General features: G+C 55.0%; 9 non-coding genes across 9 annotated transcripts; all 9 read left to right on the top strand.

Moving 5' to 3' along the window:
- The first annotated feature begins 1475 nt into the window (after positions 1–1475).
- LOC132361667 (small nucleolar RNA SNORD116) lies at positions 1476–1568 on the top strand. Its single transcript, XR_009501940.1, has one exon. It is a non-coding gene; the product is annotated as a small nucleolar RNA SNORD116 (small nucleolar RNA).
- Positions 1569–4258: 2690 nt separating this feature from the next.
- Positions 4259–4351, top strand: LOC132361163 (small nucleolar RNA SNORD116). The gene has a single exon (XR_009501474.1). It is a non-coding gene; the product is annotated as a small nucleolar RNA SNORD116 (small nucleolar RNA).
- A 2667-nt stretch (positions 4352–7018) lies between these two features.
- On the top strand, positions 7019–7111 carry LOC132361666 (small nucleolar RNA SNORD116). Its single transcript, XR_009501939.1, has one exon. It is a non-coding gene; the product is annotated as a small nucleolar RNA SNORD116 (small nucleolar RNA).
- Positions 7112–9801: 2690 nt separating this feature from the next.
- Positions 9802–9894, top strand: LOC132361189 (small nucleolar RNA SNORD116). The gene has a single exon (XR_009501498.1). It is a non-coding gene; the product is annotated as a small nucleolar RNA SNORD116 (small nucleolar RNA).
- Positions 9895–12561: 2667 nt separating this feature from the next.
- On the top strand, positions 12562–12654 carry LOC132361734 (small nucleolar RNA SNORD116). The gene has a single exon (XR_009502003.1). It is a non-coding gene; the product is annotated as a small nucleolar RNA SNORD116 (small nucleolar RNA).
- A 2689-nt stretch (positions 12655–15343) lies between these two features.
- LOC132361188 (small nucleolar RNA SNORD116) lies at positions 15344–15436 on the top strand. Its single transcript, XR_009501497.1, has one exon. It is a non-coding gene; the product is annotated as a small nucleolar RNA SNORD116 (small nucleolar RNA).
- A 2667-nt stretch (positions 15437–18103) lies between these two features.
- Positions 18104–18196, top strand: LOC132361878 (small nucleolar RNA SNORD116). The gene has a single exon (XR_009502143.1). It is a non-coding gene; the product is annotated as a small nucleolar RNA SNORD116 (small nucleolar RNA).
- Positions 18197–20879: 2683 nt separating this feature from the next.
- Positions 20880–20972, top strand: LOC132361101 (small nucleolar RNA SNORD116). Its single transcript, XR_009501414.1, has one exon. It is a non-coding gene; the product is annotated as a small nucleolar RNA SNORD116 (small nucleolar RNA).
- Positions 20973–23640: 2668 nt separating this feature from the next.
- On the top strand, positions 23641–23733 carry LOC132361826 (small nucleolar RNA SNORD116). The gene has a single exon (XR_009502093.1). It is a non-coding gene; the product is annotated as a small nucleolar RNA SNORD116 (small nucleolar RNA).
- Positions 23734–24090: the final 357 nt, after the last annotated feature.

Raw genomic sequence — 24090 nt, 5'->3', positions numbered from 1 at the left:
TCACTGTGAGTGCCTCGGTAGTGTCGCCGTGGCAGTGGAGGAATTGCCAGGATGCGTGGGGTGGGGTGGGCATCATCAAAGTAGACAGGCTTGCGGTGTGTCTTCCCTGCTGTTCAGTGTCTCCGTGTTCACATGATGTCTGTGGCTTCAAGTAGAGTCGAGTCGCCCTGCAGGCAGGAGGAGGGCACTTAGGACGAGGCTGTGTAGCGATTGAGCGTTTCCTCAGTGGTCAGGGCCGCAAAGCCTACCAGTTGGAAGCTTGCCTATACGTGGCCAGGAAGGTGGCCTAATTTCCGCTGTGGGGTTCCAACCTGTGTCATGGTTGCTGAAGCCCAACACTTCCCATTGAGGGCATTCCCACGGGGTCATGGGAAGTGATTTGGTCTAGGTGGCGAGATGAGGCACTTGGGCCGAAGTCCGTTAACCCCTTGAGAAGTGCCAGGCTGCATCTTGCCTGTCGGCAACTGCAGGTCGGTGTCAGCCTGCCCATGGGAGGTTACCTTGCTTCCGGGAGCACTGGGAGTGACCCCAAGGGCACATCAGATGTGGTGGTAGGTGTCAGGATCTCCAGGTCCACATAGGTGTGACACCCACGGCCGGGAGGGAGGTCTCGTCCAGTCTTTGTGCTTTGGTCAGAAGGCGTGGCTGTGGGAGAGCGGGAGTCTGTGGCCTATTTTGACAGCCTGGGGTTCAAAGTTCGCATGCGGCCTCATGAAGCTGACAGGGGTCTTTCTCCTTTCAGTTGGGGGTCCAACCAGGGTGCTGTGTATAAACTATGACGTTTACTGTTAGAGGCGTCTGCAGAGGGCCACAGGGACACCCAGAGACCAAGACGCGTGTTTAGCGGCACACATAGGTATCCACAAACGCATCCTCGTGCACAGTCACAGTCACACTCGCCCACACGTGTGAATACACATATACAGCGTCTCACACACCGAGCAATGTACGTGCGTAACTTCCTTCAGTCGTGCTGTGAGACACACAGTCAGTTTTCGGTAAGGGATAGTGGTACTTGGGAAGCAGGTTCCAGGCTCACGCCCAGGTTAAGTGTTCCCAAAAATCATGTTCTCTGAGGACCCTTGTGCAATTCAGAAACCTGCCTGACTTCTGTCCACTTCTCAGGTGCAGTTGCAGAGTAAGGCTGGCTGTCGGCAAAGAGAAGAAGACCTTCGCGTTGTCTGATGACTGGATATGCTAAGGAGAACTGGACAAAGTGGGGCGGGTGCACGTTGCCGAGCAAGGCTGTGGATAGCTCAGGACGGTAGGCATTCACCCATACTAAGATGTGCCATTGGATATTAGGATTTCCACAGATGGGCCCAATGGTTGCAAGAGTGGATTGATTGTTGGTCTTGCTGAGTGGCCTGAGGACTGTGGATTCCCCAGGCAGTTGGAGTACTTCCAGGTCATGGCTCCTCTGCAGAGACCCACGGCCTTCCCTTTTGTGTTCTGCAGCGTCCCAGCATGTGCTTGGATCGATGATGACACCCTTGTATGCATTCCTTGGAAAATCTGAACAAAATGAGTGAGAACGCTCTACCGTCTCCTCATCGAAACTGAGGTCCAGCACGTTTCCTGTCTCGGGAGTATGGGACAGTTAGGAGTGAGGGCCAACGTCCCCTGCTGACAGGCATACAAACCCCACTAAGGGCTCCAGCATTGGAGGGGCTCCTGTCTGAGGGTCGACCATGTCTGCCCATAAGCTGGGTCATCTATGAATCCCCGGTCCCTGCTAAAAGGCCGTTGAGGGAATGCAAGAGGGCAGGCTTTCCTGCTAGTCTTCAGGGTCGGAGTGTGTTCTGGTATAGACCCAGTAAGCTTGCAGCTTGGAGAGGTGATTCTTGGACAGGATCACACTTTGTGCATGCCGCTTCCGAGGTTGATTATGGAAGCCAACATGAGCAAGCTTCCCTGGTTGGAGCCTGGAGCCTCAGGCCAGGCCTGTGGCCCTCTCTGTTGTTGTGTTTCGTGCAGTGAGGTTCTTGACTGCCCCGCGTGGCTGGAGCCGTGGGCGGGCATGGGCTGGAGTTGGGCGATGGCGGAAGGGGGCTGATGGTTTAGGCCTCAGTGCTGCCCCTGTCAGCTCCTCTGCTGAAGTTGCCGGCACACTGTTGGCACTAAGTGGATCTTCGTGGAGTGGGGTGTGGATCGAGTGAAGCATTTCAGCCTGGGTGGTGGCTGCTGGCCTGGAGAGAAAGGTAAGGTATCATGAGGAAAGGTCCTGTGTGATGTCGTGGGATGGGTTGTCATCATTGGGTTGCAGGCGCTGGCCTCAGCTTCCCAAGAATGTGTCTTGTTCGTGATGGGCTGGCCTAAGCTGCCTATGGAGCAGATGGCTTTGGCAGTTCAAGTGGGTGAGTTGAGGTAGGTAAGCTGTGTAGAGCTGCGATCCTGTTGCCCGAGGAATGACACCCAAAGGGTGTCTTGCGGGAAGTAGAGAAGATCGACATGGTGAGGCGTCTGTGCCGGCCTCCTTGCAGGTAGTTGAGTTATGCGAACATCCCCTTTGGCCGCTTTGTTCCCTTGTTTGGCAATGTGTAAAGCGAAAGTGTTTCTCCCGTGGGGGAATGACGCGACCGGCCGGTGTAGCACGCAGGCCTTTCGAACAGCCAGAGGTTTATCTGGAGCAGTCCATTGGTGGGGCAGAGATGGGGGCCCCATTGCCATGCCTGCTGTGCTGCCGTGGCCAGCCACTGTTCCCTTTCAGGCTTCCAAGTTCCCTCGCATGGCAGAGGTCTTCCATTGAAAGTTTGTCTGTGGTCCTCGGGGACCATGCCTTTGATCACTGTGAGTTACTCGGTAGTGTCACTGTGGCAGTGGAGAATTTCCAGGATGCATGGTGTGGGATCAGCATCAACGAAGGAGACAGGCTTGCGGTCTGTCTTCCCTGGTGTTCAGTGTTCCCGTGTTCTGAAGATGTTTGTGGTTTCCAGTAGGGTCGTGTCGCCCTGTGGGCTGGAGGAGGGCATGTAGGACGAGGCTTTCAAGGGTTTGAGCGTTTCCTTAGGGGTCAGGGCCGCGAACATTCAAGATGGGAGCTGCCTGAGACGTGGCTGGGAATGTGGACTAGTTTCCGCCGTGGGGATCTGACATGGGTCATGGTGGCTGAAACCCACCACTTCCTGTGGTGGGCATTCCCACGGGTCAATGGAAAGTGATTAGGCCTAGTTGGCGAGAAGTGGCACGTGGGCCCACGTTCGTTAGCCCCTTGAGTGTTTTCAGACTGCATCTTGGCAGCAGACAGCTGCCGGTCGGTGTCGGCCCGACCATGGGAGTTCCCTTGCTTCCGGAAGTGCTGCGAGTGACCCCAAATGCCCATCAGATATACTGGTAGCTGACAGAGTCTCGAGGTGCATGTAGATGTTACAGCCAAGGCCCGGAGGCAGGTCTCGTCGAGGCTTTGTGTTTTGGTCAGAAGGCGTGGCTGTAGGAGAGCGGGAGTCCGTGGACTATTTCAACAGCCCCTGGGGGTCAAAGTGTGCCTGCGGCCTCTTAAAGCTGACAGGGTTTTTTCGCCTTTTAGTTAGGGGTCTAACCAGGGTGCTGTGTATAAACTATTTCTTTTATTGTTGGACTCCTTTTCACAGGGCCATAGGGACACACAGAGACCAAGACGCGTATGCAGCGGCACACAGAGAAACCCACAAGCACGTCCGCATGCGCAGTCACAGTCACACATGCGCACACGCGTGAACACACACATACAGCCTCTCAGACACCGGCCAACATATGTGCCTAACTTCCTGCAGTCGTACTATCAGACATGCAGTCAATTCTCGGTAAGGGTTAGAGGTCCTTGGGAAGCAGTTTCAGAGCTCAAGGCCAGGTAAATGTTTTTATGGATCATGTCCTGTGAGGACACCGGTCCACTTATGAAGCCTCGGTGATTTCTGTCCACTTCTCAGGTGCAGTTGCTGGGAAAGGCTGGCCGTCGGCACAAACAAGAAGACCTTCGTGTGCTCTGATGACTGGAGGTGCTAAGAAGAACTGGAAAAAGTGAGGCGGGCCCATGTCCCCGAGCGTGGTCGTGGATAACTCAGGATGGTAGGTATTCAAGCACCCCAAGATGTGCCGTTAGATATTAGGTTTTCCTCAGACGGGCCCAATGGCTGCAAGAGTGGATTGATTGTTCCCCTTGCTGAGTGGCCTGAGGGCTGTGGATTCTCCAGGCTTTTGGGGTAGCCCAGGCTCATGGCTCCTGTACAGTGTCCCGCGCAGACCCCGGTTGTGTTCTGCAGCGTCCCAGCATGTGCTTGGAATGATGATGACACCCTTGCATGCATTCCTTGGAAAATCTGAGCCAAATGAGTGAGAACACTCTACCGTCTCGTCATCGAAACTGAGGTTCAGCACGTTTCCTCTCTCAGGGGGAGAGGACAGTTAGGAATGAGGGCCAGCGTCTTCCGCTGACATGCATGCAAACACCACCAAGGACTCCAGTATTGGAGGGGCTCCTGTCTGAGGGTTGACCGTGTCTGCACATAAGCTGTGTTATCTGTGAATCCCGGGTCCCTGCTGAATGGATGTTGAGGGAATGCGAGGGGGCAGGCTCTCCTGCTGGTCTTAAGAGTCAGAGTGTGTGCTGGTCTAGGCCCAGTTAGCTTGCAGTTGGGAGGTGAGTTTTGGCCAGGATCACGCTTCGTGCATGCCATTTTGGGGGTTGATTCTGGAAGCCAAAATGAGCAAGCGTCCCTGGTTGGTGCCTGGAACCTCAGGCCAGGCCTGTGGCCCTCCCTGTTCTTGCGTTTTTCACGGTGAGCTTCTTGAGTGCCTAGTGAGGCTGGAGCAATGGGCGGGGGTGAGCTAGGTTGGGCATCGGCGGAAAGGGGCTGATGGATTAGGCCTCGCTGCTGCCCTTGTTTGCTTCTCTACTTTAACTCCCGGCACAGTGTTGATGCCAAGTGGGTCATCGTGGAGTGGGGAGAGGAATGAGTGCTGAATTTAAACCTGCGTGGATCACTGATGGCCCGTACAGGAAGGGAAGGGAAGATGAGGACATGTCCTTTGTGATGTCGTGGAATAGGCTATCATAATTGGGTTGCAGGTGCTGGCCTCGGCTTCCCAAGGATGTGTCATGTTCGTGATGGGCTGGCATCAGCTGCCTATGGACGGGATGGCTTTGGCAGTTCAAGTGGATGAGGTGAGGTAGGTAGCCTGTGTAGAGTTGGAATCCCATTGCCATGGGAAAGACACCCAAAGGGTGTCTTGCGAGACGTAAAGAGGATTGACATGGTGACGCATCTCTGCTGGCCTCCTTGGAGGATGTTTAGTTATGCGAACATCCCCTTTGGCCTAATCGTTCCGTTGTTTGGGAATGTGCAAAGCGAAAGTGCTTCTCCCGGGGGGGCATGACTTGGCTTGCGAACAGCCAGAGGTTTACCTGGAGCAGTCCGTTGTGGGGACAGAGGTGGGGGCACTGTTGCGACGCCAGGCGCACTGTCGTGGACAGCCACTGTGCCCTTTCAAGTTTCCAGGTCCCCTCGTGTGGCAAAGGTTTTCCGTTGAAAGTCTGTCTGTGGTCGTCGGGGACAGTGTCTTTGATCACTGTGAGGGCCTCGGTAGTGTCGCTGTGGCAGTGGAGAATTGCCAGGATGCATGGGGTGGGGTGGGCGTCATCAAAGCAGACAGGCTTGCGGTGTGTCTTCCCTGCTGTTCAGTGTCTCCGTGTTCACATGATGTCTGTGGCTTCAAGTAGAGTCGAGTCGCCCTGCAGGCAGGAGGAGGGCACTTAGGACGAGGCTGTGTAGCGTTTGAGCGTTTCCTCAGTGGTCAGGGCCGCATAGCCTACCAGTTGGAAGCTTGCCTATACGTGTCCGGGAAGGTGGCCTAATTTCCGCTGTGGGGTTCCAACCTGTGTCATGCTTGCTGAAGCCCAACACTTCCCATTGAGGGCATTCCCACGGGGTCATGGGAAGTGATTTGGTCTAGGTGGCGAGATGAGACACTTGGGCCGAAGTCCGTTAACCCCTTGAGAAGTGCCAGGCTGCATCTTGCCTGTCGGCAACTGCAGGTCGGTGTCAGCCTGCCCATGGGAGGTTACGTTGCTTCCGGGAGCACTGGGAGTGACCCCAAGGGCACATCAGATGTGGTGGTAGGTGGCAGGATCTCCAGGTCCACATAGGTGTGACACCCACGGCCGGGAGGGAGGTCTCGTCCAGTCTTTGTGCTTTGGTCAGAAGGCGTGGCTGTGGGAGAGCGGGAGTCTGTGGCCTATTTTGACAGCCTGGGGATCAAAGTTCGCATGCGGCCTCATGAAGCTGACAGGGGTCTTTCTCCTTTCAGTTGGGGGTCCAACCAGGGTGCTGTGTATAAACTATGACGTTTACTGTTAGAGGCGTCTGCAGAGGGCCACAGGGACACCCAGAGACCAAGACGCGTGTTTAGCGGCACACATAGGTATCCACAAACGCATCCTCGGGCACAGTCACAGTCACACTCGCCCACACGTGTGAATACACATATACAGCGTCTCACACACCGAGCAATGTACGTGCGTAACTTCCTTCAGTCGTGCTGTGAGACACACAGTCAGTTTTCGGTAAGGGATAGTGGTACTTGGGAAGCAGGTTCCAGGCTCACGCCCAGGTTAAGTGTTCCCAAAAATCATGTTCTCTGAGGACCCTTGTGCAATTCAGAAACCTGCCTGACTTCTGTCCACTTCTCAGGTGCAGTTGCAGAGTAAGGCTGGCTGTCGGCAAAGAGAAGAAGACCTTCGCGTTGTCTGATGACTGGATGTGCTAAGGAGAACTGGACAAAGTGGGGCGGGTGCACGTTGCCGAGCAAGGCTGTGGATAGCTCAGGACGGTAGGCATTCACCCATACTAAGATGTGCCATTGGATATTAGGATTTCCACAGATGGGCCCAATGGTTGCAAGAGTGGATTGATTGTTGGTCTTGCTGAGTGGCCTGAGGACTGTGGATTCCCCAGGCAGTTGGAGTACTTCCAGGTCATGGCTCCTCTGCAGAGACCCACGGCCTTCCCTTTTGTGTTCTGCAGCCTCCCAGCATGTGCTTGGATCGATGATGACACCCTTGTATGCATTCCTTGGAAAATCTGAACAAAATGAGTGAGAACGCTCTACCGTCTCCTCATCGAAACTGAGGTCCAGCACGTTTCCTGTCTCGGGAGTATGGGACAGTTAGGAGTGAGGGCCAACGTCCCCTGCTGACAGGCATGCAAACCCCACTAAGGGCTCCAGCATTGGAGGGGCTCCTGTCTGAGGGTCGACCATGTCTGCCCATAAGCTGGGTCATCTATGAATCCCCGGTCCCTGCTAAAAGGCCGTTGAGGGAATGCAAGAGGGCAGGCTTTCCTGCTAGTCTTCAGGGTCGGAGTGTGTTCTGGTATAGACCCAGTAAGCTTGCAGCTTGGAGAGGTGATTCTTGGACAGGATCACACTTTGTGCATGCCGCTTCCGAGGTTGATTATGGAAGCCAACATGAGCAAGCTTCCCTGGTTGGAGCCTGGAGCCTCAGGCCAGGCCTGTGGCCCTCTCTGTTGTTGTGTTTCGTGCAGTGAGGTTCTTGACTGCCCCGCGTGGCTGGAGCCGTGGGCGGGCATGGGCTGGAGTTGGGCGATGGCGGAAGGGGGCTGATGGTTTAGGCCTCAGTGCTGCCCCTGTCAGCTCCTCTGCTGAAGTTGCCGGCACACTGTTGGCACTAAGTGGATCTTCGTGGAGTGGGGTGTGGATCGAGTGAAGCATTTCAGCCTGGGTGGTGGCTGCTGGCCTGGAGAGAAAGGTAAGGTATCATGAGGAAAGGTCCTGTGTGATGTCGTGGGATGGGTTGTCATCATTGGGTTGCAGGCGCTGGCCTCGGCTTCCCAAGAATGTGTCTTGTTCGTGATGGGCTGGCCTAAGCTGCCTATGGAGCAGATGGCTTTGGCAGTTCAAGTGGGTGAGTTGAGGTAGGTAAGCTGTGTAGAGCTGCGATCCTGTTGCCCGAGGAATGACACCCAAAGGGTGTCTTGCGGGAAGTAGAGAAGATCGACATGGTGAGGCGTCTGTGCCGGCCTCCTTGCAGGTAGTTGAGTTATGCGAACATCCCCTTTGGCCGCTTTGTTCCCTTGTTTGGCAATGTGTAAAGCGAAAGTGTTTCTCCCGTGGGGGAATGACGCGACCGGCCGGTGTAGCACGCAGGCCTTTCGAACAGCCAGAGGTTTATCTGGAGCAGTCCATTGGTGGGGCAGAGATGGGGGCCCCATTGCCATGCCTGCTGTGCTGCCGTGGCCAGCCACTGTTCCCTTTCAGGCTTCCAAGTTCCCTCGCATGGCAGAGGTCTTCCATTGAAAGTTTGTCTGTGGTCCTCGGGGACCATGCCTTTGATCACTGTGAGTTACTCGGTAGTGTCACTGTGGCAGTGGAGAATTTCCAGGATGCATGGTGTGGGATCAGCATCAACCAAGGAGACAGGCTTGCGGTCTGTCTTCCCTGGTGTTCAGTGTTCCCGTGTTCTGAAGATGTTTCTGGTTTCCAGTAGGGTCGTGTCGCCCTGTGGGCTGGAGGAGGGCATGTAGGACGAGGCTTTCAAGGGTTTGAGCGTTTCCTTAGGGGTCAGGGCCGCGAACATTCAAGATGGGAGCTGCCTGAGACGTGGCTGGGAATGTGGACTAGTTTCCGCCGTGGGGATCTGACATGGGTCATGGTGGCTGAAACCCACCACTTCCTGTGGTGGGCATTCCCACGGGTCAATGGAAAGTGATTAGGCCTAGTTGGCGAGAAGTGGCACGTGGGCCCACGTTCGTTAGCCCCTTGAGTGTTTTCAGACTGCATCTTGGCAGCAGACAGCTGCCGGTCGGTGTCGGCCTGACCATGGGAGTTCCCTTGCTTCCGGAAGTGCTGCGAGTGACCCCAAATGCCCATCAGATATACTGGTAGCTGACAGAGTCTCGAGGTGCATGTAGATGTTACAGCCAAGGCCCGGAGGCAGGTCTCGTCGAGGCTTTGTGTTTTGGTCAGAAGGCGTGGCTGTAGGAGAGCGGGAGTCCGTGGACTATTTCAACAGCCCCTGGGGGTCAAAGTGTGCCTGCGGCCTCTTAAAGCTGACAGGGTTTTTTCTCCTTTTAGTTAGGGGTCTAACCAGGGTGCTGTGTATAAACTATTTCTTTTATTGTTGGACTCCTTTTCACAGGGCCATAGGGACACACAGAGACCAAGACGCGTATGCAGCGGCACACAGAGAAACCCACAAGCACGTCCGCATGCGCAGTCACAGTCACACATGCGCACACGCGTGAACACACACATACAGCCTCTCAGACACCGGCCAACATATGTGCCTAACTTCCTGCAGTCGTACTATCAGACATGCAGTCAATTCTCGGTAAGGGTTAGAGGTCCTTGGGAAGCAGTTTCAGAGCTCAAGGCCAGGTAAATGTTTTTATGGATCATGTCCTGTGAGGACACCGGTCCACTTATGAAGCCTCGGTGATTTCTGTCCACTTCTCAGGTGCAGTTGCTGGGAAAGGCTGGCCGTCGGCACAAACAAGAAGACCTTCGTGTGCTCTGATGACTGGAGGTGCTAAGAAGAACTGGAAAAAGTGAGGCGGGCCCATGTCCCCGAGCGTGGTCGTGGATAACTCAGGATGGTAGGTATTCAAGCACTCCAAGATGTGCCGTTAGATATTAGGTTTTCCTCAGACGGGCCCAATGGCTGCAAGAGTGGATTGATTGTTCCCCTTGCTGAGTGGCCTGAGGGCTGTGGATTCTCCAGGTTTTTGGGGTAGCCCAGGCTCATGGCTCCTGTACAGTGTCCCGCGCAGACCCCGGTTGTGTTCTGCAGCGTCCCAGCATGTGCTTGGAATGATGATGACACCCTTGCATGCATTCCTTGGAAAATCTGGGCCAAATGAGTGAGAACACTCTACCGTCTCGTCATCGAAACTGAGGTTCAGCACGTTTCCTCTCTCAGGGGGAGAGGACAGTTAGGAATGAGGGCCAGCGTCTTCCGCTGACATGCATGCAAACACCACCAAGGACTCCAGTATTGGAGGGGCTCCTGTCTGAGGGTTGACCGTGTCTGCACATAAGCTGTGTTATCTGTGAATCCCGGGTCCCTGCTGAATGGATGTTGAGGGAATGCGAGGGGGCAGGCTCTCCTGCTGGTCTTAAGAGTCAGAGTGTGTGCTGGTCTAGGCCCAGTTAGCTTGCAGTTGGGACGTGAGTTTTGGCCAGGATCACGCTTCGTGCATGCCATTTTGGGGGTTGATTCTGGAAGCCAAAATGAGCAAGCGTCCCTGGTTGGTGCCTGGAACCTCAGGCCAGGCCTGTGGCCCTCCCTGTTCTTGCGTTTTTCACGGTGAGCTTCTTGAGTGCCTAGTGAGGCTGGAGCAATGGGCGGGGGTGAGCTAGGTTGGGCATCGGCGGAAAGGGGCTGATGGATTAGGCCTCGCTGCTGCCCTTGTTTGCTTCTCTACTTTAACTCCCGGCACAGTGTTGATGCCAAGTGGGTCATCGTGGAGTGGGGAGAGGAATGAGTGCTGAATTTAAACCTGCGTGGATCACTGATGGCCCATACAGGAAGGGAAGGGAAGATGAGGACATGTCCTTTGTGATGTCGTGGAATAGGCTATCATAATTGGGTTGCAGGTGCTGGCCTCGGCTTCCCAAGGATGTGTCATGTTCGTGATGGGCTGGCATCAGCTGCCTATGGACGGGATGGCTTTGGCAGTTCAAGTGGATGAGGTGAGGTAGGTAGCCTGTGTAGAGTTGGAATCCCATTGCCATGGGAAAGACACCCAAAGGGTGTCTTGCGAGACGTAAAGAGGATTGACATGGTGACGCGTCTCTGCTGGCCTCCTTGGAGGATGTTTAGTTATGCGAACATCCCCTTTGGCCTAATCGTTCCGTTGTTTGGGAATGTGCAAAGTGAAAGTGCTTCTCCCGGGGGGGCATGACTTGGCTTGCGAACAGCCAGAGGTTTACCTGGAGCAGTCCGTTGTGGGGACAGAGGTGGGGGCACTGTTGCGACGCCAGGCGCACTGTCGTGGACAGCCACTGTGCCCTTTCAAGTTTCCAGGTCCCCTCGTGTGGCAAAGGTTTTCCGTTGAAAGTCTGTCTGTGGTCGTCGGGGACAGTGCCTTTGATCACTGTGAGGGCCTCGGTAGTGTCGCTGTGGCAGTGGAGAATTGCCAGGATGCATGGGGTGGGGTGGGCGTCATCAAAGCAGACAGGCTTGCGGTGTGTCTTCCCTGCTGTTCAGTGTCTCCGTGTTCACATGATGTCTGTGGCTTCAAGTAGAGTCGAGTCGCCCTGCAGGCAGGAGGAGGGCACCTAGGACGAGGCTGTGTAGCGTTTGAGCGTTTCCTCAGTGGTCAGGGCCGCATAGCCTACCAGTTGGAAGCTTGCCTATACGTGTCCGGGAAGGTGGCCTAATTTCCGCTGTGGGGTTCCAACCTGTGTCATGCTTGCTGAAGCCCAACACTTCCCATTGAGGGCATTCCCACGGGGTCATGGGAAGTGATTTGGTCTAGGTGGCGAGATGAGACACTTGGGCCGAAGTCCGTTAACCCCTTGAGAAGTGCCAGGCTGCATCTTGCCTGTCGGCAACTGCAGGTCGGTGTCAGCCTGCCCATGGGAGGTTACCTTGCTTCCGGGAGCACTGGGAGTGACCCCAAGGGCACATCAGATGTGGTGGTAGGTGGCAGGATCTCCAGGTCCACATAGGTGTGACACCCACGGCCGGGAGGGAGGTCTCGTCCAGTCTTTGTGCTTTGGTCAGAAGGCGTGGCTGTGGGAGAGCGGGAGTCTGTGGCCTATTTTGAGAGCCTGGGGTTCAAAGATCGCATGTGGCCTCATGAAGCTGAAAGGGGTCTTTCTCCTTTCAGTTGGGGGTCCAACCAGGGTGCTGTGTATAAACTATGACGTTTACTGTTAGAGGCGTCTGCAGAGGGCCACAGGGACACCCAGAGACCAAGACGTGTGTTTAGCGGCACACACAGGTATCCACAAACGCATCCTCGTGCACAGTCACAGTCACACACGCCCACACGTGTGAATACACACATACAGCGTCTCACACAGCGAGCAATATACGTGCGTAACTTCCTTCAGTCGTGCTGTGAGACACACAATCAGTTTTCGGTAAGGGATAGTGGTACTTGGGAAGCAGGTTCCAGGCTCACGCCCAGGTTAAGTGTTCCCAAAAATCATGTTCTCTGAGGACCCTTGTGCAATTCAGAAACCTGCCTGACTTCTGTCCACTTCTCAGGTGCAGTTGCAGAGTAAGGCTGGCTGTCGGCAAAGAGAAGAAGAGCTTCGGGTTGTCTGATGACTGGATGTGCTAAGGAGAACTGGACAAAGTGGGGCGGGTGCACGTTGCCGAGCAAGGCTGTGGATATCTCAGGACGGTAGGCATTCACCCATACTAAGATGTGCCATTGGATATTAGGATTTCCACAGATGGGCCCAATGGTTGCAAGAGTGGATTGATTGTTGGTCTTGCTGAGTGGCCTGAGGACTGTGGATTCCCCAGGCAGTTGGAGTACTTCCAGGTCATGGCTCCTCTGCAGAGACCCACGGCCTTCCCTTTTGTGTTCTGCAGCGTCCCAGCATGTGCTTGGATCGATGATGACACCCTTGTATGCATTCCTTGGAAAATCTGAACAAAATGAGTGAGAATGCTCTACCGTCTCCTCATCGAAACTGAGGTCCAGCACGTTTCCTGTCTCGGGAGTATGGGACAGTTAGGAGTGAGGGCCAACGTCCCCTGCTGACAGGCATGCAAACCCCACTAAGGGCTCCAGCATTGGAGGGGCTCCTGTCTGAGGGTCGACCATGTCTGCCCATAAGCTGGGTCATCTATGAATCCCCGGTCCCTGCTAAAAGGCCGTTGAGGGAATGCAAGAGGGCAGGCTTTCCTGCTAGTCTTCAGGGTCGGAGTGTGTTCTGGTATAGACCCAGTAAGCTTGCAGCTTGGAGAGGTGATTTTTTGACAGGATCACACTTTGTGCATGCTGCTTCCGAGGTTGATTATGGAAGCCAACATGAGCAAGCTTCCCTGGTTGGAGCCTGGAGCCTCAGGCCAGGCCTGTGGCCCTCTCTGTTGTTGTGTTTCGTGCAGTGAGGTTCTTGACTGCCCCGTGTGGCTGGAGCAGTGGGCGGGCGTGGGCTGGAGTTGGGCGATGGCGGAAGGGGGCTGATGGTTTAGGCCTCAGTGCTGCCCCTGTCAGCTCCTCTGCTGAAGTTGCCGGCACACTGTTGGCGCTAAGTGGATCTTCGTGGAGTGGGGTGTGGATCGAGTGAAGCATTTCAGCCTGGGTGGTGGCTGCTGGCCTGGAGAGAAAGGTAAGGTATCATGAGGAAAGTTCCTGTGTGATGTCGTGGGATGGGTTGTCATCATTGGGTTGCAGGCGCTGGCCTCGGCTTCCCAAGAATCTGTCTTGTTCGTGATGGGCTGGCATAAGCTGCCTATGGAGCGGATGGCTTTGGCAGTTCAAGTGGGTGAGTTGAGGTAGGTAAGCTGTGTAGAGCTGCGATCCCGTTGCCCGAGGAATGACACCCAAAGGGTGTCTTGCGGGAAGTAGAGAAGATCGACATGGTGAGGCGTCTGTGCCGGCCTCCTTGCAGGTAGTTGAGTTATGCGAACATCCCCTTTGGCCGCTTTGTTCCCTTGTTTGGCAATGTGTAAAGCGAAAGTGTTTCTCCCGTGGGGGAATGACGCGACCGGCCGGTGTAGCACGCAGGCCTTTCGAACAGCCAGAGGTTTATCTGGAGCAGTCCATTGGTGGGGCAGAGATGGGGGCCCCATTGCCATGCCTGCTGTGCTGCCGTGGCCAGCCACTGTTCCCTTTCAGGCTTCCAAGTTCCCTCGCATGGCAGAGGTCTTCCATTGAAAGTCTGTCTGTGGTCCTCGGGGACCATGCCTTTGATCACTGTGAGTTACTCGGTAGTGTCACTGTGGCAGTGGAGAATTTCCAGGATGCATGGTGTGGGATCAGCATCAACGAAGGAGACAGGCTTGCGGTCTGTCTTCCCTGGTGTTCAGTGTTCCCGTGTTCTGAAGATGTTTGTGGTTTCCAGTAGGGTCGTGTCGCCCTGTGGGCTGGAGGAGGGCATGTAGGACGAGGCTTTCAAGGGTTTGAGCGTTTCCTTAGGGGTCAGGGCCGCGAACATTCAAGATGGGAGCTGCCTGAGACGTGGCTGGGAATGTGGACTAGTTTCCGCCGTGGGGATCTGACATGGGTCATGGTGGCTGAAGCCCACCACTTCCTGTGGTGGGCATTCCCACGGGTCAATGGAAAGTGATTAGGCCTAGTTGGCGAGAAGTGGCACGTGGGCCCACGTTCGTTAGCCCCTTGAGTGTTTTCAGACTGCATCTTGGCAGCAGACAGCTGCCGGTCGGTGTCGGCCCGACCATGGGAGTTCCCTTGCTTCCGGAAGTGCTGCGAGTGACCCCAAATGCCCATCAGATATACTGGTAGCTGACAGAGTCTCGAGGTGCATGTCGATGTCACAGCCAAGGCCCGGAGGCAGGTCTCGTCGAGGCTTTGTGTTTTGGTCAGAAGGCGTGGCTGTAGGAGAGCGGGAGTCCGTGGACTATTTCAACAGCCCCTGGGGGTCAAAGTGTGCCTGCGGCCTCTTAAAGCTGACAGGGTTTTTTCTCCTTTTAGTTAGGGGTCTAACCAGGGTGCTGTGTATAAACTATTTCTTTTATTGTTGGACTCCTCTTCACAGGGCCATAGGGACACACAGAGACCAAGACGCGTATGCAGCGGCACACAGAGAAACCCACAAGCACGTCCGCATGCGTAGTCACAGTCACACATGCGCACACGCGTGAACACACACATACAGCCTCTCAGACACCGGCCAACATATGTGCCTAACTTCCTGCAGTCGTACTATCAGACATGCAGTCAATTCTCGGTAAGGGTTAGAGGTCCTTGGGAAGCAGTTTCAGAGCTCAAGGCCAGGTAAATGTTTTTATGGATCATGTCCTGTGAGGACACCGGTCCACTTATGAAGCCTCGGTGATTTCTGTCCACTTCTCAGGTGCAGTTGCTGGGAAAGGCTGGCCGTCGGCACAAACAAGAAGACCTTCGTGTGCTCTGATGACTGGAGGTGCTAAGAAGAACTGGAAAAAGTGAGGCGGGCCCATGTCCCCGAGCGTGGTCGTGGATAACTCAGGATGGTAGGTATTCAAGCACCCCAAGATGTGCCGTTAGATATTAGGTTTTCCTCAGACGGGCCCAATGGTGCAAGAGTGGATTGATTGTTCCCCTTGCTGAGTGGCCTGAGGGCTGTGGATTCTCCAGGCTTTTGGGGTAGCCCAGGCTCATGGCTCCTGTACAGTGTCCCGCGCAGACCCCGGTTGTGTTCTGCAGCGTCCCAGCATGTGCTTGGAATGATGATGACACCCTTGCATGCATTCCTTGGAAAATCTGGGCCAAATGAGTGAGAACACTCTACCGTCTCGTCATCGAAACTGAGGTTCAGCACGTTTCCTCTCTCAGGGGGAGAGGACAGTTAGGAATGAGGGCCAGCGTCTTCCGCTGACATGCATGCAAACACCACCAAGGACTCCAGTATTGGAGGGGCTCCTGTCTGAGGGTTGACCGTGTCTGCACATAAGCTGTGTTATCTGTGAATCCCGGGTCCCTGCTGAATGGCTGTTGAGGGAATGCGAGGGGGCAGGCTCTCCTGCTGGTCTTAAGAGTCAGAGTGTGTGCTGGTCTAGGCCCAGTTAGCTTGCAGTTGGGAGGTGAGTTTTGGCCAGGATAACGCTTCGTGCATGCCATTTTGGGGGTTGATTCTGGAAGCCAAAATGAGCAAGCGTCCCTGGTTGGTGCCTGGAACCTCAGGCCAGGCCTGTGGCCCTCCCTGTTCTTGCGTTTTTCACGGTGAGCTTCTTGAGTGCCTAGTGAGGCTGGAGCAATGGGCGGGGGTGAGCTCGGTTGGCCATCGGCGGAAAGGGGCTGATGGATTAGGCCTCGCTGCTGCCCTTGTTTGCTTCTCTACTTTAACTCCCGGCACAGTGTTGATGCCAAGTGGGTCATCGTGGAGTGGGGAGAGGAATGAGTGCTGAATTTAAACCTGCGTGGATCATTGATGGCCCATACAGGAAGGGAAGGGAAGATGAGGACATGTCCTTTGTGATGTCGTGGAATAGGCTATCATAATTGGGTTGCAGGTGCTGGCCTCGGCTTCCCAAGGATGTGTCATGTTCGTGATGGGCTGGCATCAGCTGCCTATGGACGGGATGGCTTTGGCAGTTCAAGTGGATGAGGTGAGGTAGGTAGCCTGTGTAGAGTTGGAATCCCATTGCCATGGGAAAGACACCCAAAGGGTGTCTTGCAAGACGTAAAGAGGATTGACATGGTGACGCGTCTCTGCTGGCCTCCTTGGAGGATGTTTAGTTATGCGAACATCCCCTTTGGCCTAATCGTTCCGTTGTTTGGGAATGTGCAAAGCGAAAGTGCTTCTCCCGGGGGGGCATGACTCGGCTTGCGAACAGCCAGAGGTTTACCTGGAGCAGTCCGTTGTGGGGACAGAGGTGGGGGAACTGTTGCGACGCCAGGCGCACTGTCGTGGACAGCCACTGTGCCCTTTCAAGTTTCCAGGTCCCCTCGTGTGGCAAAGGTTTTCCGTTGAAAGTCTGTCTGTGGTCGTCGGGGACAGTGCCTTTGATCACTGTGAGTGCCTCGGTAGTGTCGCTGTGGCAGTGGAGAATTGCCAGGATGCATGGGGTGGGGTGGGCGTCATCAAAGCAGACAGGCTTGCGGTGTGTCTTCCCTGCTGTTCAGTGTCTCCGTGTTCACATGATGTCTGTGGCTTCAAGTAGAGTCGAGTCGCCCTGCAGGCAGGAGGAGGGCACCTAGGACGAGGCTGTGTAGCGTTTGAGCGTTTCCTCAGTGGTCAGGGCCGCATAGCCTACCAGTTGGAAGCTTGCCTATACGTGTCGGGGAAGGTGGCCTAATTTCCGCTGTGGGGTTCCAACCTGTGTCATGGTTGCTGAAGCCCAACACTTCCCATTGAGGGCATTCCCAGGGGGTCATGGGAAGTGATTTGGTCTAGGTGGCGAGATGAGACACTTGGGCCGAAGTCCGTTAACCCCTTGAGAAGTGCCAGGCTGCATCTTGCCTGTCGGCAACTGCAGGTCGGTGTCAGCCTGCCCATGGGAGGTTACCTTGCTTCCGGGAGCACTGGGAGTGACCCCAAGGGCACATCAGATGTGGTGGTAGGTGGCAGGATCTCCAGGTCCACATAGGTGTGACACCCACGGCCGGGAGGGAGGTCTCGTCCAGTCTTTGTGCTTTGGTCAGAAGGCGTGGCTGTGGGAGAGCGGGAGTCTGTGGCCTATTTTGACAGCCTGGGGATCAAAGTTCGCATGCGGCCTCATGAAGCTGACAGGGGTCTTTCTCCTTTCAGTTGGGGGTCCAACCAGGGTGCTGTGTATAAACTATGACGTTTACTGTTAGAGGCGTCTGCAGAGGGCCACAGGGACACCCAGAGACCAAGACGCGTGTTTAGCGGCACACATAGGTATCCACAAACGCATCCTCGTGCACAGTCACAGTCACACTCGCCCACACGTGTGAATACACATATACAGCGTCTCACACACCGAGCAATGTACGTGCGTAACTTCCTTCAGTCGTGCTGTGAGACACACAGTCAGTTTTCGGTAAGGGATAGTGGTACTTGGGAAGCAGGTTCCAGGCTCACGCCCAGGTTAAGTGTTCCCAAAAATCATGTTCTCTGAGGACCCTTGTGCAATTCAGAAACCTGCCTGACTTCTGTCCACTTCTCAGGTGCAGTTGCAGAGTAAGGCTGGCTATCGGCAAAGAGAAGAAGACCTTCGCGTTGTCTGATGACTGGATGTGCTAAGGAGAACTGGACAAAGTGGGGCGGCTGCACGTTGCCGAGCAAGGCTGTGGATAGCTCAGGACGGTAGGCATTCACCCATACTAAGATGTGCCATTGGATATTAGGATTTCCACAGATGGGCCCAATGGTTGCAAGAGTGGATTGATTGTTGGTCTTGCTGAGTGGCCTGAGGACTGTGGATTCCCCAGGCAGTTGGAGTACTTCCAGGTCATGGCTCCTCTGCAGAGACCCACGGCCTTCCCTTTTGTGTTCTGCAGCGTCCCAGCATGTGCTTGGATCGATGATGACACCCTTGTATGCATTCCTTGGAAAATCTGAACTAAATGAGTGAGAACGCTCTACCGTCTCCTCATCGAAACTGAGGTCCAGCACGTTTCCTGTCTCGGGAGTATGGGACAGTTAGGAGTGAGGGCCAACGTCCCCTGCTGACAGGCATGCAAACCCCACTAAGGGCTCCAGCATTGGAGGGGCTACTGTCTGAGGGTCGACCATGTCTGCCCATAAGCTGGGTCATCTATGAATCCCCGGTCCCTGCTAAAAGGCCGTTGAGGGAATGCAAGAGGGCAGGCTTTCCTGCTAGTCTTCAGGGTCGGAGTGTGTTCTGGTATAGACCCAGTAAGCTTGCAGCTTGGAGAGGTGATTCTTGGACAGGATCACACTTTGTGCATGCCGCTTCCGAGGTTGATTATGGAAGCCAACATGAGCAAGCTTCCCTGGTTGGAGCCTGGAGCCTCAGGCCAGGCCTGTGGCCCTCTCTGTTGTTGTGTTTCGTGCAGTGAGGTTCTTGACTGCCCCGCGTGGCTGGAGCCGTGGGCGGGCATGGGCTGGAGTTGGGCGATGGCGGAAGGGGGCTGATGGTTTAGGCCTCAGTGCTGCCCCTGTCAGCTCCTCTGCTGAAGTTGCCGGCACACTGTTGGCACTAAGTGGATCTTCGTGGAGTGGGGTGTGGATCGAGTGAAGCATTTCAGCCTGGGTGGTGGCTGCTGGCCTGGAGAGAAAGGTAAGGTATCATGAGGAAAGGTCCTGTGTGATGTCGTGGGATGGGTTGTCATCATTGGGTTGCAGGCGCTGGCCTCGGCTTCCCAAGAATGTGTCTTGTTCGTGATGGGCTGGCCTAAGCTGCCTATGGAGCAGATGGCTTTGGCAGTTCAAGTGGGTGAGTTGAGGTAGGTAAGCTGTGTAGAGCTGCGATCCTGTTGCCCGAGGAATGACACCCAAAGGGTGTCTTGCGGGAAGTAGAGAAGATCGACATGGTGAGGCGTCTGTGCCGGCCTCCTTGCAGGTAGTTGAGTTATGCGAACATCCCCTTTGGCCGCTTTGTTCCCTTGTTTGGCAATGTGTAAAGCGAAAGTGTTTCTCCCGTGGGGGAATGACGCGACCGGCCGGTGTAGCACGCAGGCTTTTCGAACAGCCAGAGGTTTATCTGGAGCAGTCCATTGGTGGGGCAGAGATGGGGGCCCCATTGCCATGCCTGCTGTGCTGCCGTGGCCAGCCACTGTTCCCTTTCAGGCTTCCAAGTTCCCTCGCATGGCAGAGGTCTTCCATTGAAAGTTTGTCTGTGGTCCTCGGGGACCATGCCTTTGATCACTGTGAGTTACTCGGTAGTGTCACTGTGGCAGTGGAGAATTTCCAGGGTGCATGTTGTGGGATCAGCATCAACGAAGGAGACAGGCTTGCGGTCTGTCTTCCCTGGTGTTCAGTGTTCCCGTGTTCTGAAGATGTTTGTGGTTTCCAGTAGGGTCGTGTCGCCCTGTGGGCTGGAGGAGGGCATGTAGGACGAGGCTTTCAAGGGTTTGAGCGTTTCCTTAGCGGTCAGGGCCGCGAACATTCAAGATGGGAGCTGCCTGAGACGTGGCTGGGAATGTGGACTAGTTTCCGCCGTGGGGATCCGACATGGGTCATGGTGGCTGAAGCCCACCACTACCTGTGGTGGGCATTCCCACGGGTCAATGGAAAGTGATTAGGCCTAGTTGGCGAGAAGTGGCACGTGGGCCCACGTTCGTTAGCCCCTTGAGTGCTTTCAGACTGCATCTTGGCAGTACACAGCTGCCGGTCGGTGTCGGCCCGACCATGGGAGTTCCCTTGCTTCCGGAAGTGCTGCGAGTGACCCCAAATGCCCATCAGATATACTGGTAGCTGACAGAGTCTCGAGGTGCATGTCGATGTCACAGCCAAGGCCCGGAGGCAGGTCTCGTCGAGGCTTTGTGTTTTGGTCAGAAGGCGTGGCTGTAGGAGAGCGGGAGTCCGTGGACTATTTCAACAGCCCCTGGGGGTCAAAGTGTGTCTGTGGCCTCTTAAAGCTGACAGGATTCTTTCTCCTTTCAGTTAGGGGTCTAACCAGGGTGCTGTGTATAAACTATTTCTTTTATTGTTGGACTCCTCTTCACAGGGCCATAGGGACACACAGAGACCATATGCAGCGGCACACAGAGGAACCCACAAGCATGTCCGCATGCGCAGTCACAGTCACACACGCCCACACGTGTGAACACACACATACAGCCTCTCAGACACCGGCCAACATATGTGCGTAACTTCCTGCAGTCATACTATCAGACATGCAGTCAATTCTCGATAAGGGTTAGAGGTCCTTGGGAAGCAGTTTCAGAGCTCAAGGCCAGGTAACTGTTTTTATGGATCATGTCCTGTGAGGACACTGGTCCACTTATGAAGCCTCGGTGATTTCTGTCCACTTCTCAGGTGCAGTTGCTGGGAAAGGCTGGCCGTCGGCACAAACAAGAAGACCTTCGTGTGCTCTGATGACTGGAGGTGCTAAGAAGAACTGGAAAAAGTGAGGCGGGCCCATGTCCCCGAGCGTGGTCGTGGATAACTCAGGATGGTAGGTATTCAAGCACCCCAAGATGTGCCGTTAGATATTAGGTTTTCCTCAGACGGGCCCAATGGCTGCAAGAGTGGATTGATTGTTCCCCTTGCTGAGTGGCCTGAGGGCTGTGGATTCTCCAGGCTTTTGGGGTAGCCCAGGCTCATGGCTCCTGTACAGTGTCCCGCGCAGACCCCGGTTGTGTTCTGCAGCGTCCCAGCATGTGCTTGGATTGATGATGACACCCTTGCATGCATTCCTTGGAAAATCTGAGCCAAATGAGTGAGAACACTCTACCGTCTCGTCATCGAAACTGAGGTTCAGCACGTTTCCTCTCTCAGGGGGAGAGGACAGTTAGGAATGAGGGCCAGCGTCTTCCGCTGACATGCATGCAAACACCACCAAGGACTCCAGTATTGGAGGGGCTCCTGTCTGAGGGTTGACCGTGTCTGCACATAAGCTGTGTTATCTGTGAATCCCGGGTCCCTGCTGAATGGCTGTTGAGGGAATGCGAGGGGGCAGGCTCTCCTGCTGGTCTTAAGAGTCAGAGTGTGTGCTGGTCTAGGCCCAGTTAGCTTGCAGTTGGGAGGTGAGTTTTGGCCAGGATCACGCTTCGTGCATGCCATTTTGGGGGTTGATTCTGGAAGCCAAAATGAGCAAGCGTCCCTGGTTGGTGCCTGGAACCTCAGGCCAGGCCTGTGGCCCTCCCTGTTCTTGCGTTTTTCACGGTGAGCTTCTTGAGTGCCTAGTAAGGCTGGAGCAATGGGCGGGGGTGAGCTCGGTTGGGCATCGGTGGAAAGGGGCTGATGGATTAGGCCTCGCTGCTGCCCTTGTTTGCTTCTCTACTTTAACTCCCGGCACAGTGTTGATGCCAAGTGGGTCATCGTGGAGTGGGGAGAGGAATGAGTGCTGAATTTAAACCTGCGTGGATCACTGATGGCCCGTACAGGAAGGGAAGGGAAGATGAGGACATGTCCTTTGTGATGTCGTGGAATAGGCTATCATAATTGGGTTGCAGGTGCTGGCCTCGGCTTCCCAAGGATGTGTCATGTTCGTGATGGGCTGGCATCAGCTGCCTATGGAGGGGATGGCTTTGGCACTTCAAGTGGATGAGGTGAGGTAGGTAACCTGTGTAGAGTTGGAATCCCATTGCCAGAGGAAAGACACCCAAAGGGTGTCTTGCGAGACGTAAAGAAGATTGACATGGTGACGCGTCTCTGCTGGCCTCCTTTGAGGATGTTTAGTTATGCGAACATCCCCTTTGGCCTAATCATTCCGTTGTTTGGGAATGTGCAAAACGAAAGTGCTTCTCCCGGGGGGGCATGACTCGGCTTGCGAACAGCCAGAGGTTTACCTGGAGCAGTCCGTTGGGGGGACAGAGGTGGGGGCACTGTTGCGACGCCAGGCGCACTGTCGTGGACAGCCACTGTGCCCTTTCAAGTTTCCAGGTCCCCTCGTGTGGCAAAGGTTTTCCGTTGAAAGTCTGTCTGTGGTCCTCGGGGACAGTGCCTTTGATCACTGTGAGTGCCTCGGTAGTGTCGCCGTGGCAGTGGAGGAATTGCCAGGATGCGTGGGGTGGGGTGGGCATCATCAAAGCAGACAGGCTTGCGGTGTGTCTTCCCTGCTGTTCAGTGTCTCCGTGTTCACATGATGTCTGTGGCTTCAAGTAGAGTCGAGTCGCCCTGCAGGCAGGAGGAGGGCACTTAGGACGAGGCTGTGTAGCGTTTGAGCGTTTCCTCAGTGGTCAGGGCCGCAAAGCCTACCAGTTGGAAGCTTGCCTATACGTGGCCAGGAAGGTGGCCTAATTTCCGCTGTGGGGTTCCAACCCGTGTCATGGTTGCTGAAGCCCAACACTTCCCATTGAGGGCATTCCCACGGGGTCATGGAAAGTGATTTGGTCTAGTTGGCGAGATGAGGCAGTTGGGCCGAAGTCCGTTAACCCCTTGAGAAGTGCCAGGCTGCATCTTGCCTGTCGGCAACTGCAGGTCGGTGTCAGCCTGCCCATGGGAGGTTACCTTGCTTCCGGGAGCACTGGGAGTGACCCCAAGGGCACATCAGATGTGGTGGTACGTGTCAGGATCTCCAGGTCCACATAGGTGTGACACCCACGGCCGGGAGGGAGGTCTCGTCCAGTCTTTGTGCTTTGGTCAGAAGGCGTGGCTGTGGGAGAGCGGGAGTCTGTGGCCTATTTAGACAGCCTGGGGATCAAAGTTCGCATGCGGCCTCATGAAGCTGACAGGGGTCTTTCTCCTTTCAGTTGGGGGTCCAACCAGGGTGCTGTGTATAAACTATGACGTTTACTGTTAGAGGCGTCTGCAGAGGGCCACAGGGACACCCAGAGACCAAGACGCGTGTTTAGCGGCACACATAGGTATCCACAAACGCATCCTCGTGCACAGTCACAGTCACACTCGCCCACACGTGTGAATACACACATACAGCGTCTCACACACCGAGCAATGTACGTGCGTAACTTCCTTCAGTCGTGCTGTGAGACACACAGTCAGTTTTCGGTAAGGGATAGTGGTACTTGGGAAGCAGGTTCCAGGCTCACGCCCAGGTTAAGTGTTCCCAAAAATCATGTTCTCTGAGGACCCTTGTGCAATTCAGAAACCTGCCTGACTTCTGTCCACTTCTCAGGTGCAGTTGCAGAGTAAGGCTGGCTGTCGGCAAAGAGAAGAAGACCTTCACGTTGTCTGATGACTGGATGTGCTAAGGAGAACTGGACAAAGTGGGGCGGGTGCACGTTGCCGAGCAAGGCTGTGGATAGCTCAGGACGGTAGGCATTCACCCATACTAAGATGTGCCATTGGATATTAGGATTTCCACAGATGGGCCCAATGGTTGCAAGAGTGGATTGATTGTTGGTCTTGCTGAGTGGCCTGAGGACTGTGGATTCCCCAGGCAGTTGGAGTACTTCCAGGTCATGGCTCCTCTGCAGAGACCCATGGCCTTCCCTTTTGTGTTCTGCAGCGTCCCAGCATGTGCTTGGATCGATGATGACACCCTTGTATGCATTCCTTGGAAAATCTGAACAAAATGAGTGAGAACGCTCTACCGTCTCCTCATCGAAAGTGAGGTCCAGCACGTTTCCTGTCTCGGGAGTATGGGACAGTTAGGAGTGAGGGCCAACGTCCCCTGCTGACAGGCATGCAAACCCCACTAAGGGCTCCAGCATTGGAGGGGCTCCTGTCTGAGGGTCGACCATGTCTGCCCATAAGCTGGGTCATCTATGAATCCCCGGTCCCTGCTAAAAGGCCGTTGAGGGAATGCAAGAGGGCAGGCTTTCCTGCTAGTCTTCAGGGTCGGAGTGTGTTCTGGTATAGACCCAGTAAGCTTGCAGCTTGGAGAGGTGATTTTTGGACAGGATCACACTTTGTGCATGCCGCTTCCGAGGTTGATTATGGAAGCCAACATGAGCAAGCTTCCCTGGTTGGAGC

This window comes from Balaenoptera ricei, chromosome 2 (assembly GCF_028023285.1).
Source record: "Balaenoptera ricei isolate mBalRic1 chromosome 2, mBalRic1.hap2, whole genome shotgun sequence".
Taxonomy (NCBI): domain Eukaryota; kingdom Metazoa; phylum Chordata; class Mammalia; order Artiodactyla; family Balaenopteridae; genus Balaenoptera; species Balaenoptera ricei.
Note: the sequence above shows the minus strand (reverse complement) of the source record. Positions and strands in the feature narration are given on the sequence as shown.